The sequence below is a fragment of the Acipenser ruthenus genome, chromosome 1, assembly GCF_902713425.1.
Source record: "Acipenser ruthenus chromosome 1, fAciRut3.2 maternal haplotype, whole genome shotgun sequence".
NCBI lineage: Eukaryota > Metazoa > Chordata > Actinopteri > Acipenseriformes > Acipenseridae > Acipenser > Acipenser ruthenus.
The window spans coordinates 60,943,746-60,966,014 of NC_081189.1; the positions used below are offsets into that span (position 1 = coordinate 60,943,746).

The window sequence follows — 22,269 nt, forward strand, 5'->3', positions numbered from 1 at the left end:
GGTATGTGTTAACCCTGCTCATCATATTTAGGTTATTGAGAAACAATAATTATATATTTTTAAATACTGATTTATATAAAACTCATGAGGAAAAAGAAAAAAAAAAGCAGACTCCTTTAGTTGTTTTATTTTATTTCTCCTGATATTCATGTTATGTGAGCAGATTTAAATGTACATGTTAAACACATAAGGATACATGTGGTAATACATGTGTTTTTTTTTTTTTTTGGACAATTTTTTTGCTTGCTGTAGAAATGAAAAAAAAATGCCGGTACTCACATTATTGTCAACCTCAAATTTATGTGAGTACTGGCAATTTTTTCCCCATTTTTATAGCAAGCTAATAATAATTAAATAAACAATAATGTGCAGTGAACTTACATTTAAATACTTCTTAGATTGAGTACATGATTGTGGGGTGAGGTCATGGAGTAATATCTCAGGACACAATGATTTAGAAAATGTTTTTCTCAATACATAACTTTTTTAATTAATGTGGTTTTTTTTGGTGTAAAACCACCCCCTTTATTTTAATTGCAATAAAGCATGTGGTGAACAATCCAAACCCTACCAATAACACTGCCCTGCCCCGCCCGGTGAAGATTGTGCTCAGCTACTGTAAATGTTTTCAGTGTAGTGTACTTCGTTGTTGCATGCTTTGTTGGCAGGCTTCCAAGTGAAAATGTACTGCACAAACTCACAATTACCTTAATGTGCATTAGTTAATGAAAATTCTGAAATGGGCACTCTCTGAAGCAGAGTGTTCATGTGCAGATCTTCCTTTTACCCCAAAAGAATTTGCTATAGTTGAACTGAACTGCATGATAAATCTGCATAGCTGTTTAAACATTTAAAACGATAATCAAAAATACATTCAAAACGAAATGAGTGTTTTACTAAACGTTTAAACAAAAATGTTCTGCTTTAATGGGGATCTTACATGGATTTATTTATTTATCTTTTATTCAAAAATGTTATTCCTTTAAAGCAATCGATGCATTATTAATAGGGTCTACTTAAATCGCTGATTTATGTATTTTTCACGGGTAGGTTGCGGAATAAAATTAGGATTTCGTAAACATTACACGGACCTGATAAACATTAAATAAACCTAAGTAGACAGTATTTCAGAACACTCTAAAGCCTAAAAATAGTGGTACTTGCTTCCTTACTAAAACCCATACATTGAGATTATACGTTCTGCATCCACTGAATTGGCTGGAAGTTAAGGCAAAGCTTTGCCAAGTTATACCAATGTGGAAATCAATTAAACAGCCCCAAAACTCATTTACCCAAGGGCATCTGACATACTTTAATAAAGGCAATATATGCAGCACATTCATTGTCATGTTATTTGTCCCATCCAACAATTTATTTTATTTGTACCGAGTCAAAACAAAGAAAACGTGGCTATTCAGGTCTAAAATTAAGTAAGCAGCAGGTTGAAGCGAGCTGGCTGTGCTAGATAACTTGCCGACAGTAATACTTTTAGTCTGGGCTGACTTTCCAGTTTTGGTTTCTGAAAGCTGTTTATTTTACGTTCTGTTCACCAGCCTCTGTAGTAGCCTTTTGTTTAATGTGTGATTCTGAAGCTAAATAGCGATCAATCGTATTTTCTCCAAAGACACATTAAGATTTGCAAAACAATTACCTACATCTGCATGTACAGTTTCTTTGGGAAATATCTTGACACAATCAATCACCGAAATATACTTTTGCTTTGTCGTCCATTTCTACTATTTTACCTCCAATGCTGAAAACTAGATTGAATAGGCTCTCCTGTGTGGTCAGTTCTTGAAGGGAAACATGGCACTGAGATCTGTGCGCGCATTTATAGTCATTTATACCCTTGGGGGTGGGCATGACTGCATCATGTAAATACCCTTCGGTAATGGTTACGTTTCGTACTTGAAAGGACTTTGATTGCAGATTGCATGACAGAAAAGTTGCTTTTCTATTGAACTAATTTTGTACACCTAAAATAAATGTTGTATTTCAGTTAATGTAGAATATGCTTGGTTCTGGGTTCTGACTATATTACTTAGTTAAGGCAGACCTGTAAATAGTATAAAGAAAGAAGAAACAGTCGGATGTAATTTAGTTTTTTTTAATTTTTTTTTATTGTGTACGTCATGTAAACATCTGAACAACCGAAGCATATATATATATATAATATATATATATATACACACACACACACATACATATACACATACATACATATATATATATATATATATATATATATATATATATATATATATATATATATATATATATATATATATATAATGAACATTTATTTTACAAATCAAAACAAGAAAATGTAAATAAAAAAACATCTGAACAGACATCGGTTTACAACATACATATTTATAATACTGAAACGATAGCAATACATTTTTAACTTTTCAACAGCAATCGGTTTATTATCAGATGAGCAAAAGCAACTGAACAACGTAGATAAATAAACTTAGAAAAAAAAACATTTTACAGAAGCGCACTGCACAAGAAGTTGTATAAAAAAAGTCTAATTTATTTTTCTTTTTTTCGACAAAAGGGTATTCTTTTACCTTGAGTCTAAGGCTGTTCACAATCAACACAGATAATGTGCTTCTCCACGCCGCCTTTCTGCACAGGGCACAGCTGTTTTATTTTTATTGCACTTACCAACCTGGCATTGGAGTCTCTTGCGGCTCTCAGCGGGGTTGCCAGCTTCAGCTGTGGGTACACGCTTGGCAGTCTCAGTCTGTTCCAAATGCTTCTTGCGAAATTGCTGTGGTAACTGTAAAATATATTCTCTACTTGGTAAATTCTTCTCCATGCATTCTTTGTAAAGTACCCAGGAGTTGATGGCTGCTAGGTCCAATACATTGTAAAACACCTGAACAGACCACCGTCGGGAGCCAGCTTTCACGGAATACTTCCGTGCCATCTGATCCAAAACATCAACTCGATATTTTGTTGCGTAGTAAAACTCAACGGTCTCTGGTATTTATTTTCACGTCCCGATGCTAATTGACTGACGAAAGCAGCACAGCTGGCAAGAGGCTCCAGCCTTCAAAAGACTGATTGAAAACAATAGACTGTCAGTCATTCACTCAGGATCTGATTACAGCTAAACACATTTCAGACTGGTAAATAAAAATAATAAAGTAGAATACCGTTCTGTATAATCAAAATACAATTGTTTTATGTGTGGCCATCAATGTGACTGCTCCCGGGGCTTTTAGATATAGTATTATTTGTTTATTTAGCAGACGCCTTTATCCAAGGCGACTTACAGAGACTAGGGTGTGTGAACTATGCATCAGCTGCAGAGTCACTTACAACTACGTCTCACCCGAAAGACGGAGCACAAGGAGGTTAAGTGACTTGCTCAGGGTCACACAATGAGTCAGTGGCTGAGGTGGGATTTGAACCAGGGACCTCTTGGTTACAAGCGCGTTTCTTTAACCACTGGACCACACAGCCTCCTGTGTAGTAAATCTGTAATAAATCTCCTTTATTTCTGCACTCCCGCGTTTCATGCTTTGTGAGAATATTTAATACATACAGACAGAAAGGTACACGAACGCCCAGCCCCATATGTGTTACACGACTGAAGAAAATTACATTTTAAAACCAAAAACTGTCAAAATGACCGCTGCGGGGCTTCTAGTGTTAAGTTACTGCTATGGTGTCGTAGGTTTTCTGATGTGAATACTACTATCTCAACATTTGTTCTGTACCTTAATTGGGGTCTTGTTATGCAAGATGATTTATTTTGCTGTTCTTGCAGCTTTTTTAATCATGAAAATGATGAGCTGTCAGAAACTTTCTAATCAGGCCATAAAGATAACCTGCATGCCTCCCAACCTCATTCCAATACCCAAAAGCGATTTGCAGAAATTGAAACTGCAGTGCTGCAGGTTTAGAGTCTGTAGTTCTACACCTGTACTCTGCTGCTGTCTCTGTGTTGTTTTTATGTGCTGTTTGATTTGTGCACTGGAAGTTCTTTCTGACCTCTTAAGTAGGCTTATAGCCAAAAGTGGAGGAAGGTTCTGGAGTGAGTAAAACAGAAAATGTTCTCTCTTTTTTTGGTTAAGCTCTTTCATGTGGGTTACAGCACAGAGTTAAACTGGTTATGCTGCAGTGTCAGGCTCAGGGCAGGGAGCGGATACATTTCTGGCACTGTGTTGTTACCATGCGTGATATCTATCTGCTCAGTGGTGTCGGTTGTTATGGCCTTTTTTATATTTAGGTTATTCTCATTCAATGTGTCTCTTGTTAAAGTTTCTGCATCTACAGGGCGAGTTAAACCATAAGCAGTTTTCTACATGGTTTTCCAGACATACCAAAAACTGTCCTCGCTTCAAACAGTTCTAGAGGTTGTTTTGCTGAGGTTATTGTGGCAGACAACGGGACTCTGTATATTTGTGGAGGAAAATGGTATTGATAAAATGTTCTGCTGTTATCGCCTTTCCTTGACCTTCCCTATGTAAGCCATTATTATTGGATGAGCTTTGGACATAGGGGTGTTACAAGTAAAATATGACCTGGTTCTGGTGTGGAAGTCTTTTTTTGCAACTGCAGCTGGAACATTGTATGTTTGACCCCAGAAGAGGAGCTTTAGTTTTTTTTTGTTTTTTTTTTCCCATAAGCTAGTAATAAGTCATATTGCCATGCAGCTCAAGACACTATACTAGATGACAGTATGCTAGTGTGGTACTGCCAATCGTGAGAGATGCATACTAAATAATAGAAAATAGAAGGTACTGTATAAGCCTCTACCACATTCTCCATGGTGACATATTTACATTCTGCATCAGTGCTGTGCAACTGGATATTACTGTACTGTACAGAAAAGCATTCAACTAATTCTATTTTAGGTGAGATCTTATTATTGCTGTGTACAATTTGATGTGCATGCATATGTGCCTCTCTTCTATAAAGACTTGGTTGAAGCACATCGTGCTTGTTTAAGTGTCTTATTTGTGTATGGGATAGCTAGTCTAAAGGTACTGTATATTAGAGGTTTGCATTTGACTGATTTGCACACAAACATATTTATTCTTGTTCTGTGTCTAAGGCCCTGTCAATACTACATAACCGATCTCGCGAACCGTGCTTGAAACCGTTCTAATTGATCCAGCGCAATGCGCCCACACTGAAGTACCGTTTCATGTTGAGTTGGGCTTAATGAATTCATACACTTTTAAATTAGTTTGATTACAGTTCCTAGCAGTGCGATGAACAGTGGGAATTAATATGATCGTATCCTACCATGCACTGTAATTTATTTTAAAATAATGTGTTATGCCTAGGCTTGCTACTATTCGATTTTTATTTTTTTGCCAAATCGATGATTAATATCGATGTTTATTTTTGAAAGAATTTACCAGGTTTTTTATCTTTATTTTTCAATTCAAGCAGAGCATGGGTGAAATCCACCTTTATGCTTAAAATAAAAAAGACTATATGATCGTTGAACAAAACTAACTTGCACTTATTATTCTGAGCTCCGCCCCTCTCCTGCTTAAGCACAGCTGGACTCAGGGTCACTGGAGGCAAGGCAGACGGGCCCGCTTCGTCCTGCCGCGAAGACTTCAGCCGTCGATCAGGGTATTGTGCACAATACTCTGTTTTCTTCTTGCGCTCCATTTTCAAATCAAACTAGTAACTGTCACCGTATACCTATAGCAAAAGCTTACCTACACCTTAACCCGCTAATTTCAAAGTAGGCACTGCAGCTGGCAAATGAAAGTGCTCAGTCGGTCTTGGTGATTGACAGTCATTTAAACGAATGAGAGCACTGCTTCATCAGCTGTGCACACAAGTTCAAGCCATGGCAACATTGACCTCACAGAGCCCATATGCTTCCTCTGCGATGAGCCAGTTGGCTCTGCAGGCCTCCACCAAGCTTCTACCTATGATACTGATTCGAAGGTTCGGAGATGTGCAATGGAACTACAAGACACTGCTCTGCTGGCCAAGCTTGCACCTGGGGACATGATTGCCCTTGAGGCTAAGTACCACCTGAAATGCCTTGTGAAACTACAATAGAGCAAGAGTAGCTGACAGCACAGGTGCTGATGAGGATCCCAATGGTCATCTCCACGGCATTTCATTCACAGAGTTAGTGGCCTACATGGAAGACTTCCACATGGAAGAATCAAGGTCATGTTGGCTCTTGTGAACATAATTAAGGAGGGTCCAAACATCAAGCATCAAACTCAGGTTGTCACTACATCCAGCACAATGGTAGCTCTCTCCATATCTCAGCTCCTGATGTTCAACAGTGTGAAACATGCATAAGCTGTGGATTCCTCTGGTACAGTTCGTCACAACCGAGACCGTGAAACAGCACTTCCACTGTACGTTGTGCTGAAGGTCCATGCTGTCACACGCAAGAGAAACCTCAGTCTGTTTTTCATTCCACAGTTTCCTTCAATTTTCTTGACAGTTTTTGTAGATTCTGTATTTGGTTCGGTATTCGGCCAAGTCTTTTGAGTTGGATTCGGTTTATTTAAGTTTTTCTTGTTTTGTACTGCCCTTTAAAAAAAAAACTATATATATATATATATATATATATATATATATATATATATATATATATATATTTACCGTATTTGCTCAATACATAATCCTGAAGTTGTGGGGGTCGACTAATACAGTGGTTCCCAACCTTTTTTGGGTACTGTACCCCCAAAACACTTTCACCTGCCTGAAGTACCCTCTTATGCGTGTGTGACCGGTGTGATTCCTAGATTAGGTGTAAATTTGACTAAATTAGGTTTAATATCAATATTATTTGTCTGTCTGTCATTTACCTGTGAATAATGATAATGTATTACTATAATAATACTCATACTTTAATCAGTTTAATATTTGTATGACTTTTTCACATCTTCAAGAGTCCAGACCAGTTATACAAAAACAAAGATCACATTTTATACACATAGTAGCAGCCTACTCTCAATATCACCCATATGTATAGACTTGCATATGACACATGAGGACTCACCAATCAATGAGAAACTTGACCCTGTCTCTCACTCATAAGCTTTGTCAGTCTCGGGGACAGTGTGGCAACAGAAGTTATCAGGCTTTTCTCCAAGTTGAGTCTGTTCCTGTGCTTGGTCTTGATTATGGTCATAGATGAAAATGTCACTTCACATAAATATGTAGATCCAAATGGCAGCAGTTCATTCAGTGCATGTTTCCCCAAATCAGGATATTCCTTCTCCACATCACACCAGAACTGTGACAGTGTTGTCTCTGAGTACCTCATCTTCAAGCCACGGCCTGAGGACACATCCAGCAGATTTTCCTGCAGTCTGGTAGGAATGTTGTTGTTCATACTTTCAGTCATGAAAGGATTACGCACCCAGTCAAGTTTGGCAGACTTGTTTTCAATGTCAGGGAAGTAGGAGTTGAACTCACTGTTAAGTTTGGATAAATGTGTGCTCACTAGTTGCACCATAGGTTTTCCAATCCAGATTGTGCTCTGAGAAAAAGCAGTCAATAATGTGAAACACATCCTCACCCGTAGTGCTCCCCGTTAGCTTCTTGCAGAACAGAATGTGCTCATTAATTTCCTAAATGTCTCTGTATCGCACAAACGCAATCAACTGGGCTTCCCCGTTGACATCGGTCGATTCATCCAACTGCAGAGCAAATGAACCGGAATGTTTTAACTTTTCCACCACTTGATCAACAATATCGACGCCCATGTCATCGATCCTGCGGCACACTGTGTTATTTGACAATGGTACAGTCTTCAGTGCATCAGCTGCTTTCTTATCAATCATTGTTTCTGCGAGAATAAAAGCAGCAGGCAAAATTAGCTCCTCAGCTATAGTAATCCGCTTTTTGGACTTAGCCACAAGTAGCGACACAGCATATGAGGCTTCCAATGATTTGGTTGATACTGCAGTTGCTTTCTTTAATTTCTCTTGACTTCCCTTAAATTCCGACAGCTTTCTATGGAAAAACTCTGCTGTCTTACCCACACAGGAAAGATGCTTGGTACTGAGGTGCTGTTGTAAATGGGCTGGTTTCATGCTATTATTTGAGAGCACATCGCCGCAGAGGAAACACAGTGGCTGAGGCGGCTCTGTAGGTGTGGATGTGAAACCGAAGAGGACATACTGTTCATGAAATTGACGGTACTTTGACTTGTCAACTTTCTTTCTTTTCTCCACGTGTTCACTTGACCTGCCGCTAGCGTTGCTGCTGCTTGGAACAGTGCGTTTTTTCAGCCATTGATCCATAGCTAGTGTCTTTCTTCTACTCAAAGCTAGCTGCCTGTTACCTGAAATCGTGAGTGACTCTGACTCTTTTTTTTTTTTTGCACATTTTTGAAAATCTTCCCACGTACCCCCTGGGGACTGCCCATGTACCCCTAGGGGTACGCGTACCCCCGGTTGGGAAACACTGGACTAATACATGAGCAAAACCCCCCTTATAGCAACAAACCGTTAATGTCTGCAAAAGTTATGGCTGGTGTGTGGTTACTGCAATCCCCGTCCGTACCTAGTAGGGTTTAGGACAAAGGGGAGCCCTATGGCAGGCATGCATTCAGTGCATGAGGCAAGTTCACATACAGTACTTAGCCACGCACCTGCACCATATCTAATACATCTATTTATGAAAACTAAAACTAAGGGTACTTTAACAACAGTTTCGATTTCAGGACTTACTTTTTGTTTTCTGTTACACTAAACTTACCATCTTTGTTTCGATAACATATATATATATATATATATATATATATATATATATATATATATATATATATATATATATATATACCTGAATCTCTTTTACACGAGGTCGACTTTTACTCAAGCAAATACGCTAAATATGGTGTTTCTGCTATGCAAATGTTTGATTTGATGTTCATAAATAAAACTTTTGAGTTTTATAGAATCATATTACAGCTATCGTTTTAAAATGGCGCTTCTAGGTAGTTCGAAATTCTGGCACTTCTAGGTAGTTCGAAATTCCGGAGCTTCTAGTGTTAAACAAATTGAGATGATTTTGTTTCATAATTAAACTCAGAAAAAGCTGTAATTACAGAACAATCTTTGTTTTTACCTTCATATCTTGCCTGAGCCTAATTCTGGTCCCCTTAATTTTATTTACGTGAAATGTTCATCCCCGATCCTACTTTTAAGTCTCATTTCATTTTTGTAGTTACCTAATTTAATGTTGTGCTTTTGATATTTTCTGCACTAGTTTAACAGAGATGTCCTGATGGATTTTTTCTAAGCATAACAGTTACTACCTTGTGCGGAGTGTACACTGATAGCAAGTACTTCTGGCGCCTGCTTGGAGTATTTCGCCAAATATATCGGAAAGCATTTTGGGATATTGGAGGATACACAAAAAATGTCGTTTGGTATTACAGCGTCCACACTTCTGATAAACCACAGAACCTGATGTGATCTAATTTAGAACCGGACTCGAGACTACCCCCTGAGGTGGTCTTGAGTCCGGTTCTCGAGTACGGTATTAAACGCTGTGTAGTGTAGACGTTAACCGTATGTAGCACTTTTAAGCCAGTTTAAAGGCAACTAATACGGCTTAAAGCCATAGTGTGGACAGAGCCTAAAACTCCTTTTGTAAAATCTTGCAAAATGAATTATTTACATACATACAACTCTTTTTTTAACATATTTAAGAACTTCTAAAAAATTAAGTTTTACATGAGATTTTTTTTGTTGATATGCTTATGTGAAAATTGTAACTGCTGCAAATGTCACTCTGTTGTAGTACTCTGTTGTAGTACTGTTGTAGAACCACAACATTCAAATTGCATAGCGCTATATGCTTTGGTTTCCTATTAAAGAAATAATTGTCATCTTAAATAATCTTAAAATCCAAGAAAGCAGTAAGCTGTCCTCATTCTTTATTGCAGTGTATGCATGCATGCATGAAATTGAAAAGACAAACTTGATTTTAAAAAGAAAAAGACACATTTACATGAGTCCCACATCCTTAGGCACCAAAATAAATAAATACATAAAAATTGATGCACCAAGTATGTGAGATTTACCTTCCCCAGACCAATGGAGTTGATGATATACTTCAGTATATCATGAGCTACATTGGTAAATATTGAGTTGCCCTTTTTATCAATCAGCATTTATTTCTACATTTTCTAGTCATTCAGAGACATAACATACTGTACCTACATATTTATTATTAAACAAATGTGAGTTTAAATTATTAGTAAGTACACATGTTTTGATATGAAAGCTGCACATTAATATCAGCAAAGAACAACTAAGTTGCACGTTTTTAATGAAAAAAATACAGTAATTGTAGCCAACGTTTTCTCTAAAGTAAAATCAGGCTTGTGTGGTTTTGAAGTGCCACATTTTTGGTTCAAACCGATATGTTTGTGTAGGGAGAATTTATTGTGATTGTATATAAATGTGGCCCATCCTCTCTATACTTTTTCATTTTTATATTTTATTTTAAAGTAAACCAATGTCAAACACAACAAGGTATAATACATAAATAATTAACGGAAAAAGTGGATGGGCAAAATATATAGTCTGCCCCCCTCCCCATGGGTTAGGCGCCTGTGTGCATTATATTTATCTTGCACATCCTTGGTTGCCTCTTGTCTAGGTGCATTGTCCCAGATCCACAAGATAGACACATTTACCAGCATTTTAAAACATTAACACTCAACAAGAAACTAAAAAGCTGGACTCGCAGACATTTAGTTTAGAAGGAGCCTCATTTGGTGCAACACATTGATATGCAAAACAACAATGTTTATGTATAAATCAGTACACTTACATGTCTAGTTATATTCTGGAAAAAAAAAGATTTTGTAAACAGCTGTATGTTACAAAATGTATGTTTTAATTAAAAATGGTTAATAAGGAATTGCTGTTATTTCTACACCAAAAGGTATTGTATTGTTTTGTACTGTGCCATTTGCTTGGATACATAAATAAATAATTACTACAAGCTCTTCAAAGCATTTCAGCACATATCCATGATTTAAGTATCATTATTATTACTATTAGAATTAGTGGTGTTTGTATTATATTTTTGGAGTTAACATATGAACATGTATTACACTGAGATAGTATACTGATGACATGTTGCTAATCATAAGTAATTTCAGTATCCACGTAACCTGTTGAAATTCTAAGCAGTTGGTGTACATTATTTCAGAAAAAAATAAAACATGTTCCCAGTATGAGGAATGGTTATAATATTGCTTTAGACATTCTGGTTATTGCTTTAGACATTCTGGTTCCATCACAAGCCCTGCAGCTAATCGGAGGGATCGTCTAGTGAATGCTGAGTGGCAAACATGAACATTTCAATATATCCTAAGGCCCTTGGGTTATGAAATATAATACCAAATGTGATATTTATTGTTTTATGTGAATATTGCTTTGCTTCATAAAGTACTTGTCTTCTAAGATTGACTCATTATTAAGTTGAAGTAGTTTCCTGGATAAGAAATTTTAACAACAAAAAAAAAATTGCACTTTATATTTAAGAAGTAATTTATCAAGAGCAACACTTACCCAAATGGAATGCAACTTGCTAAGGACATTCTTTTAACATAATTATTGAGAGTACCATAAAAGGGGGGATATACTGTATGTAGGGGGCCTTTCTGTCACACTTTCATGTTTGTATATATCTTGAGAACCGATCATTTGAGATGAAACCTGCTACTTCTTCAACACACATTTTGTGTGTATCATAATCTGAGGTAAAAGGAGTCTGTCTGTCCAAGCATCTGTCTGTATCATCATATATACAGCTCTGGAAAAAATTAAGAGACCACTGCAAAATTATCAGTTTCTCTGGTTTTACTATTTATAGGTATGTGTTTGGGTAAAATGAACATTTTTGTTTTATTCTATAAACTACTGACAACATTCCTCCCAAATTCCAAATAAAAATATTGTCATTTAGAGCATTTATTTGCAGAAAATGACAACTGGTCAAAATAACAAAAAAGATGCAGTGTTGTCAGACCTCGAATAATGCAAAGAAAAAAAGTTCATATTCATTTTTAAACAACACAATACTAATGTTTTAACTTAGGAAGAGTTCAGAAATCAATATTTGGTGGAATAACCCTGATTTTCAAGCACAGCTTTCATGCGTCTTGGCATGCTGTCCACCAGTCTTTCACATTGATGTTGGGTGACTTTATGCCACTCCTGGCACAAAAATTCAAGCAGCTCGACTTTGTTTGATGGCTTGTGACCATCCATCTTCCTCTTGATCACATTCCAGAGGTTTTCAATGGGGTTCAGGTCTGGAGATTGGGCTGGCCATGACAGGGTCTTGATCTGGTGGTCCTCCATCCACACCTTGATTGACCTGGCTGTGTGGCATGGAGCATTGTGCTGCTGGAAAAACCAATCCTCAGAGTTGGGGAACATTGTCAGAGCAGAAGGAAGCAAGTTTTCTTCCAGGACAACATTGTACTTGGCTTGATTCATGCCAAAGCTGCCCGATTCCAGCCTTGCTGAAGCACCCCCCAGATCATCACCGATCCTCCACCACATTTCACAGTGGGTGCGAGACACTGTGGCTTGTAGGCCTCTCCAGGTCTCCGTCTAACCATTAGACGACCAGGTGTTGGGCAAAGCTGAAAATTGGACTCATCTGGGGGTGCTTCAGCAAGGCTGGAATCGGGCAGATTTGTCTTTGTGAAGGACGCATGAATCAAGCCAAGTACAAGGTTGTCCTGGAAGAAAACTTGCTTCCTCGAGATCTCGATATATTTTGTTAGTAGGCTTATTAGCAGTTTATTTACATTGCTATGAAAATATGTAAACAAATAATTTTTACTGTAAATAAATAAAACAAATACGATTACCCTTTGGGGTACGGGATGTGGAAAATGTCGGTCTGTGAGTCTTTTGGGGTTGTCTCAGCTTGGGCGTCCTTCACTGGATGACTTCCGCGGTGTGTGGTATTTTTCTACCAGCTGAGAGATGAGGTTGTGCCTGAACTTACTGAAAGTGACTGACTGTTTTTTTGGATGCAGTTTTGTGGAGGATGAAGGCGTTCAACACGGCCATGTCAAACAAGTGGAAGAGTAACTTTTTGTACCACTTGAGAGACTTCCTTGCACAATCGACAAAACTAATTTGCATGTCTGATTTGTCCACCGAGCACTTACTCTGGTTTCACCTCGTTATCCCCAGTGGCGTGATTGACTTTGTCGGTCACTTTCATCACAGGTCTATGCACAGAGGTGAGGATATGCACATCTCTTTTGTCATGCCACTTTGCTGCCAACAACTTATCTGTGTGTAAAAACTGGACTTCGCCTTTTTCTAATTTTGTTTTGAACTGGGGGATTCTTTTTCTGTTGGATCGCACAGTGCCACACGCACCTGTGTCTTGGCTGTGCAGACACTCAAATAGTGCTGGGCTGTTATACCAATTATCTGTGAGGACGATGTGGCCTTTGCCCAGGTAAGGCTTCATGAGACTAGAGAGCAACAGAGCCAGACACACCAAGATCTGTGTCATGAAGAATATCAGTAGTGCCACCAGTATAAACAATAAAATTCAAAATGTACCCGGGCTTCACATCGCAGGTGATGAACAATATGATGCCGAAATGATGTCGCTTTGAGGGTATGTACTGCTTGAAGGAGAGTCTTCCCTTCCACAGTATAATCAATGCACACATCTTGGAAAGGGTAGAAAACTCGGGTAAACTTTTCTTGGAGGGCATTTAAAATTTTTCTGATTTTGTTCAGGGGTCTACAATCTGTGCGGTGTTGTTATCAGAGAAATGATGAGCCCTCAGGAGCAGAAGGAAGAGATCGAGAGAGAAAAGGGTAGAGAAAAAAGGAGTTGCCAGTACTCTCAGGCATTTTTTTCGGATCAAGCCCATGAGCAGAACGATAGCCAGAAAGATGTACATTTCAGACATCGTTGTGTACACCCACTTACAGAGCTTTGACATGACCCCCAGCTGAGTGTTCTCTCTCAGTTGCCTGGCAAACTTCTTCGTCTTGTCTGTAATATATGACACAGTCTCTTCATCAAAGAAGAATTTGAAGCAATCCATCTCGCTTGGGTCAGCAGGCAGAGAACAATCTTTATTTAGGCCATACTGTGACGGATCAAACCTGAATTTCTTCGGAGTAAAGTCCCCAGGATTCCAGGTTCCCTGAGCTTGGTGCCGTCTCTTCGCTGGACGCCTGTCACTTGATGTTGATGGTAAATAACTTTCACTTATCTCTTCACCGACATCCGATTCAGTGGAAGAATTGTATGTATTTGAATTTAAATAAGAATCTGAATTCAGTATTATTTCTAATACTTCTTTCTCACTGAGCAATTTTTGATGGTTTATAGACATTGTTGACAATTTTGTGACTGGGTTTATTGTATGTAATTCAGTCAATATCTGGCAGAGGGCGTAAGAGATAAAAGGTGTTACAGAAACCTACTGTTACAATATTATGTTATCAAGGGTTTTGTAGGCTCAGTAATTCAAGTTTAAAGTCGCAGAACGTACCGGTACATTCGTACTGCTCAAAGGGTTAATAATGTTGCTAGTGCAAATAAGAGGTAAGAAAATTATTTTAAAATCTTCATTAGCACTGATGCAACACATCGAAGATGTTTTCGAAAAGAAAATGATAACCGGTGCAGCTTTCGTAGATTTGTCTGCCGTAGATGTGACACAATTCAACGTCGTCGCCTGCTTTGGAAGCTCTACCAGATAACAGGCGACTTAGATCTAACTCTCATTATCAAGAGCCTCCTGGAGAACAGATGGTTTTTCGTTGAGATGAATGGTAAGAAAAGTCATTGGTGAAAGCAGAGGAGCGGCCTCTCCCAGGGCAGTGTCCTGGCACCCTTACTCTTCAATGTTTATACAAATGATCAGCCAAAACCACCTCTGCATCACAACGCAAACCAAATCCTTTGCAGTTGTCGAGGGGATCCTCAGTGCCTTAGAGGAACTGGCAACTTACTCTGCCAGTTCCCTCAAGCCCAATCCATCCATACCCCGTTTCTGCATTCCATCTACAAAACAAAGAAGTCAACCACAAATTGCATCACCCTCGACCGCATCTTGTCCTACAAGGAACACACAAAAAAGTCAAAGCAAAGGTGGCCACAAGAAACAATCTGATCAGAAAGCTGGCAGACTCTTAAGTGGGGCGCTCATCCCACAACACTGGCTTTGTGCTATGCTACTGCTAAGTATGCTTGCGCAGTTTGGACCAGGTCCTGCCACGCAAAAAATTCGGTTGTGGCACCAAATACAACCTGGTGCTGCATCACTGGATGCGTGCTCCCCACCAACACGAATGCCTTTATGTGCTAGCTGGCACTGCCCTGCCCCGCATCAGAAGAAAAGTCACATCGATGAAGGAATGAACAAAACAGCTAATAGAAGGACTTCACCCCTTACACAACAATGAGCCAACACAGAGTCAGTTAAAATCTAGACACAGTTTTGTGTTGAGTGTGCTCCCCCCTCCACAGGATTAAAAGAAAACAAGCGTGTATCTCTCTGGCAAGAACTCTGGATAAGAAATGGTGGCAATAAAGGGCCTCTTGGGGATATTGGTCTTGAACCGATTTGAGTGACTGGCACCTGGATCAGACTTGAAATGGCCACATTGGAGAACACTCAGCCACCTACTGGCGTGGGTCATTGTAAGGTTGCCCTGAAACAGCAGTTGATTCCCATTGACAAACATCGGGAATGCGACCAAAACTTTTGAGAAGTTTTTAACTGAGAAGTTGAAAAATTGAAGTAGAATTTTGAATGCAGCTGGGCAGAAAGTTCCATAAGGAAGGGGCAATGCAACTAAAGCTGCGCACACCAAGAGTAATACGCTTAGGTGAAATGCATTTAATAAGTGCTGAATTGGAAGACCTAAGCTGTCTCCCAGGGATGTATGGGCTGAAATGGTCCATGATGTAAGGGCCTTGTATGTCAGCAGCAGAATCTTGAAAGTGACACAGGAACAGACAGGTAGCCAATGCAAATGTGCAAAAACAGGAGTAATGTGTTCAGTCCGTCTACTGGCCGTCATGATTCTAGGTGCTGCATTTTGTACCAACTGTAAATGATTGATAGAGCGAGCAGGAAGACCAGAAAAAAGGCATTGCAATAATCTAAGTAATAAGTGGGAGACGGGAAAGGACACATTGTAGAGATTTTCTTTAGGTGAAAGAACCCTACCTTCACCACTGTAGATATGTATGTGTGTCAAACGTTAACCTAGAGTCTAACTGAACACCTAAACTTCTGACCACCGAGGAAGCATTAGGGGAACAATCGCTAAAAGAACAAGAAACCCCAGGAAGAGAGTAAAGCTGGGGTTTAGACCCTACCACCAGCAACTCAGTTTTGTTTGCATTTAATTTCAAGAAATTACTTGACATCTATGCTTCTACATCAGCCAAAAATGCAGATAGGACCACTCCAGCATTAGAATTAATTTCAAAATAAGTGTGGGTGTCATCTGCGTAGGTGTGACATTGTAACCCATGGTGCCGTATAACATCTCCCAATGGCAGCATGTACACATTAAAAAGGAGAGGACCAAGAACAGAACCCTGCGGGACTCCGTGGACTACTCACCAAATATTCAAGGCGTTCCAATAGAATCTGATCAGTAGTGTCAAATGCAGCCATAATGTCCTCCCCACATACCATGTGTGTAGATGGCAATGATGTTCTTCACAATGTATTGACTAGCTTGTTGTAGTCACTGACACCATAAATAAATGCTAATGATTTCATTTTACAGTTTATTGGCTGTCACTGTTTTTTTATGTATTAAATTGACTTATCAACAAAAGTAGTATAGTAAATGATTTGATACTTTTCATTTATTGAATTGAGTGTTATTGTCACTGGTAACAGGAATACATGCTAATACCATGGGTTAATGTTTTTACAAGTTATTGACAGAGGAAGTAGATACTATGAAATGGTTTACATTTATTAAGTTTGTAATTTTACACAAATACTACTAATACCAAAAATGGTATTATTATGGCTCCCGAGTGGCGCATCCAGTAAAGGCACTCCACGTGGAGTGTAGGATGCGTCCTATAGCCTGGACGTCGTGAGTTCGAGTCCAGGCTATTCCTTTGCCGACCGAGGACTGGAGCTTCCAGGGGGCAGCGCTCAATTGGCCGAGCGCCGCCCGGGGGGAGGGAGGGCTAGGTCGGCCAGGGTGTCCTAGGCTCACCGCGCACCAGCGACCCCTGTAGTCTGGCCGGGCGCCTGCAGGCTTGCCTGTAAGTTGCCCGAGAGCTGCGTTGTCCTTCGACGCTGTAGCTCTTGGGTGACTGCATGGTGAGTCTGCAGTGTGCTTCGGAGGACAGTGTGTGTTAGTCTTCGCCCTCCCGAGTCAGCGCAGGGGTGGTAGCGGTGAGCTGAGAATAATAAAATAATTGGCCATTCCAAATTGGGAGAAAATTATAAAAAAATAATTGGCAATGACTACATTTATTAAAAAAAAAAAGGAAAAAAAAGAAAAAAAAATGGTATTATTATTATTATTATTATTATTATTATTATTATTATTATTATTATTATTATTATTATTTTAATGACTATGATGAAGCTCGTTTTAGGTAACACTCTAATGTATGAATCTTCGAAAAATTAAACCTGCAGAACATTGTTTCCTTATATTTGCCATCAAGCTGTGGTTACTTATTTGAAGCGAGTGCTTAATTAATTAGCTTAAAAATAATACTCCATTACATCAACATTTGCGTTTTAGTAGCAAACCCATGCTGCTTGCTGCAGTACTAGGGCCAGTTTGTAGAACCATAGATGTGCAATGTTTAAAACTGAACGTGGACTGTTCTTGAAGCTAACTGAATTGTCTTCAGCACTGAAAAATAACTCACTCAGCTATTGTTTCCAAGTACTGAGGTCCCAAATCACTTGCATAGAGTTTAACAGAAAAATAATGAGTACAAGCTTCAGTTAATGTACAGCTATGGCCAAAGGTTTTGCACCGTCCTACAGAATTAACTAATTTTGCTTCACCAAGTCAAATGAAATCTGCTGAATCATGTTAACATATTGAATTGCATACCGCTTTGTAGTTTTCCATGTACTTAATGAAAAACTGACACAAATTGAAAAATGTGATATTTCAAAATCTAACATAAAATACTGTACAACTATTATGACTTCCGGTAGACTGCAATATGATTTTGTAGTTTATTTGATTACATGATGTTAAATAAAATATCAAAATTAAAAAAATAATTTTAGGAACAATCTTTTGAAATAAAAGTTTTGCTTTTTTTGTGGACAAGGAAAAAAAAAAGTTACAAGAAATATATGCGTACAATTACTTATTTAAGCAGTTTGTTTTTGCAAAACTTCAAAAATACTAATTCAGAAGTATTCAACTGACAAGGAAAATGAAATTAATAGCTAGTTGAGGCACCTTTTGCAATAATAACTTCTTTTAAATGATTAGGATATTTGTAAATTAGCTTTTGGCATTATTATTTAGTGATTTGTGACCATTCTTCAACGCGCAATTAATCCAGTTCATTCAAATTCCGAGGACTTCTCTTGTGCACAACCTTCTTCAACTCATACCAAAGATTCTCAATCGGATTTAGATGAGGACTTTGATTTGGCTATTCCAGACCCTTGTTTTTATTCTTCAACCATTCTGAAGTAGATTTTGATGTGTGCTTTGGATCGTTGTTATGTTGGAACGTCCAGTTATGCTTTAAACCAAGTTTTGTAGCGGAGGGTTTCAGATGATTGGCCAGCATCTTTTGGCATGCTATGAAATCCATTTTACCATGTATTGGAACTAAATTTCCTGTGCCATTAGAGGAAAAACAGCCCCATAGAAGGATATTATCACCGCCGTGCTTGACAGTAGGTATCCATCATTCAAATGCCATTTTGCAAACTTTACGTGATTGTCCTTGTGACGTTTTCCTAAGAGTGTTTTTTGTTTTTTTTTTCCTTGGCCTGCAACCATTGAGACCTTCACCACGCAATATTCGACCTATGGTTGAAATGGAAACCCCACTCCCACTTGCAGCCAATTCACTTTGAATGTCTTTGGCAGTCAATCTCAGATTATTAACCTGCCTCACAATTCTTCTACTTGTTCTTGGTGAAGGAACATTCTTTCTTCCAGACCGAGGGAGTGTTGTGACAGTACCATGAGTCTTGTACTTGATAGTAGAAACAATAGTTGAAATTGGGATACTCAAATGCTTGGAAATCTTCTTGTGTCATTGTCCAGCTTTACTACAATAAATAATGTTATGCCTAAGGTCTTCAGATAGCTCTTTACTTTTTCCCCATATTAACTTATTGTTAATGACAGCAATCATCCTGTGTCCAACCCTTTTATACTCTATAAAAACATTCATCTACAATCCAGTATTTTCTAGACTTTTCTAGAATTAGGTTTTGCATTATCATATTGAAATGTCTAGCACCTTGTAAACAGTACTATCATAGCATCAAAGGGTATGAATACTTTTGAATTAGCATTTTTGGAGTTTTGCAATAAAAATTGCTGAAATAAATAATTGTAGACATCTGTTTCTTGTAACTTTTTTTCCTCGTCTTTTTATATATATAAATAAAATATATATGTGTGTGTGTGTGTGTGTAATGTTCATCCAGGCTTGGTACTTTGTTTTCATCAATGTCATGGCTGAAAGTCCGGTTTTGCAGAATTAGGTTTTACTGAATGGGACCAACACTTTCAGTGCTGCAGAAGAAGCGGTGCTGTATTCATCAGAGCACTCACACCAACTCACATGTCTCCAGCGGCATTTCACTGAACTTGGTTCTGAGAGAGCTGTCTAATGAAATGTCAGTGAGCTCTCCTAACAGCTTTGATGGGACAGAGGGTGGCAGTTTAGCTATATTATCACTAATGGAGTTTGTAGCCCACAGGTGTGAGTGCTCCCATCTTGCATAGATTTATTCAGCTTATTCATTTCACTGAATAGGGTTGCCTCGCAGACAAGTTTTGCCCGCCGCACGTCATCTTTCAGCACTTTGGCAAGTTTGGGTTTCTTATCAGCTAAGAAAGTAGGTAACTCTTCCTTAAGATTAAACATATGGGTAAGCATTCTGCCTCGATAGCCATCTCACATCTGTATGTATGAGCAAGGAATGGTGCTCTGCGCCCACTTCCTCACAAAGTGCAGCAAAACGCCTGGAGTTTGTTGCTCTGGATTTAATAAAATGAACGAGTGTTACTGCTGTGTTCAGAACACTGAAGACCTGGTTCAATATCTTTCGCAGCAAGCACCTCTCGATGTAAAAAGCAATGTGTTCAAGTAGCGCGACTTGCAACGACTTTTATTTTTTGCACAACACCAGAATGGTTTAAGGTCATTGCTGCAGCTCCAGCAGTGCAGACCACAATGCACTGAAGTCATAAAATCATCTAACAGTTTGAAAATATCGTCTAACTGTTATTGTCTTGAGCTCCTTGCAAAAAAAAAAGTCTTAATTTATTCCATTATTCCACACATACCGAACATAGGCGAGTAAATGGGACATTTTAGAAATGTCTGTGGATTCATCGTGTTGTATAGCAAAATCATTGTCACGCAGCCATTCAATGCACTGCGAAACTATGTCTTCTGACATAAAAGCGATCCAACATTTGACAGTGTAATTTGACATTGGTATTTTGCCAGTACCTTGGCCTTCTGATCTCCAAACATTTCCTCTACAATTTTAGTGGCACATGGCATTATCAACTCCTCAGCAATCGTATGCGATTTTTTTGCTTTAGCAATTTTCTGTGCCACTATGTATGATGACACTGCAAGCTTTTTATCCACGGTAGTTGTGGATTTCATTACAGCTTTAGTACCAAGCAGTTCCTTAGCCTTTCGCTCAAAAAATGAATGTTGCTTGTTTTTATATATTTCATGAATGGTAATTAAATGTCTCTGTAATTTGGAGGGTTTCAAACATTCATTGGACAGTACTTTTACACACAATTACACACTGTGGTTGAAGTATATATCCACTTCCAGTACAAATAAAACTGAAATTCAAGTAGCTGTCTGTGTATTAACTTAATTTTGCAGGGTTAATAACGGCTTTATGTTTTTTACTCACAACACCACCTCCTCGCTGTTCTTCAGCCCTTACAGTTGAACTTGTTGAAGGAAGTTCTGTATCATCATTCTGTTGGTTTTGTTGTTTTGATGCTGATGGTTGAATTAGAAATGTATCCATATCTGGTATTTATTGTGTGTGTGTGTGTTTCCTCTGCTTTGTAATCTGTCGTGCTCCCGCTGAAATAGCTCTATTACACCACATGAGAACGTGTTACGTGACTGGAGAACGTGTTAATTTCTTTGCATGCTTATGACATGCTGAAGCTAATAAGAAGGCCTACAATGTCCATGCCAATCCGCTCAAGTCGCAACAACAGGGAGTGGAATCAGAGGAGCCGGGGGCACCCGCCGCAGAGCCACCCAACTGGCACTCAGGCACTGGGCTCAATAATTACACACATCTTTGTATATTCTGGGCCAATAAAATTGGGTGGCCAGGCGTTCCCTGGTCTTGTCTCTCCCCAGATATCCTGCAACCGGGATGCTATGCGCCAACCACAAAAGCTCTGATCAGAACCTGGCTACCCACAATTGCTGTACCATTTATCCCGGTCCCAGTAATTTGGCCTCACAATACAAGAAGGATCGTTCGACCAGAATGTGTGGATTGGTCACAGGTTAAATACTGTCCACGGGTTTCCCATCAACAGATATTGCATTTCCCCACGCATATTTCAGAGTGCGATCGTTTTCTTGTTCTACAGTCAAATTAATATCAGAACCCCAAATGTCTTCTGTCTGGGTCATACTTTGGTCACTTGGGGGTACCAATTGGGGCCATCCCTGGCTCAGTTGATTAAGTTTGCACTGCCATTCCCTTTGAAAAACAGTTGGAGATAGACAGCTTTACCTATCTGATCTACAGTGCCTACAAACTTAGCAACCCTGCATGCGCTCTTACTTTTCCGATGGCAAAAATGAGGAAAAATGCATCCTCCCTTCTCTGCAACAGTTTCTGCAACCATTTTATTCCATTAATTGGCTTTTCGGTACTAAACGCTATTTGCATGCTGCATTAATTTTGGCACTATTGGCCATCTGGTGTCATGCCAGATTTTGCATTAATTGATATATGCACGTGTCAGTGTTTTAATTGAATGTTGTCTTTGATTGCACTATTATTAATGTATTCATTGCCGTGGTTTAAAT

At 38.8% G+C, this 22,269-nt stretch overlaps 1 protein-coding gene across 4 annotated transcripts in view; it reads left to right on the plus strand.

Moving 5' to 3' along the window:
• LOC117420989 (tumor suppressor candidate 3-like) overlaps positions 1–22,269 on the plus strand; it is a 109,605-nt gene that overhangs the window by 71,085 nt on the left and 16,251 nt on the right. The window lies entirely within an intron of this gene.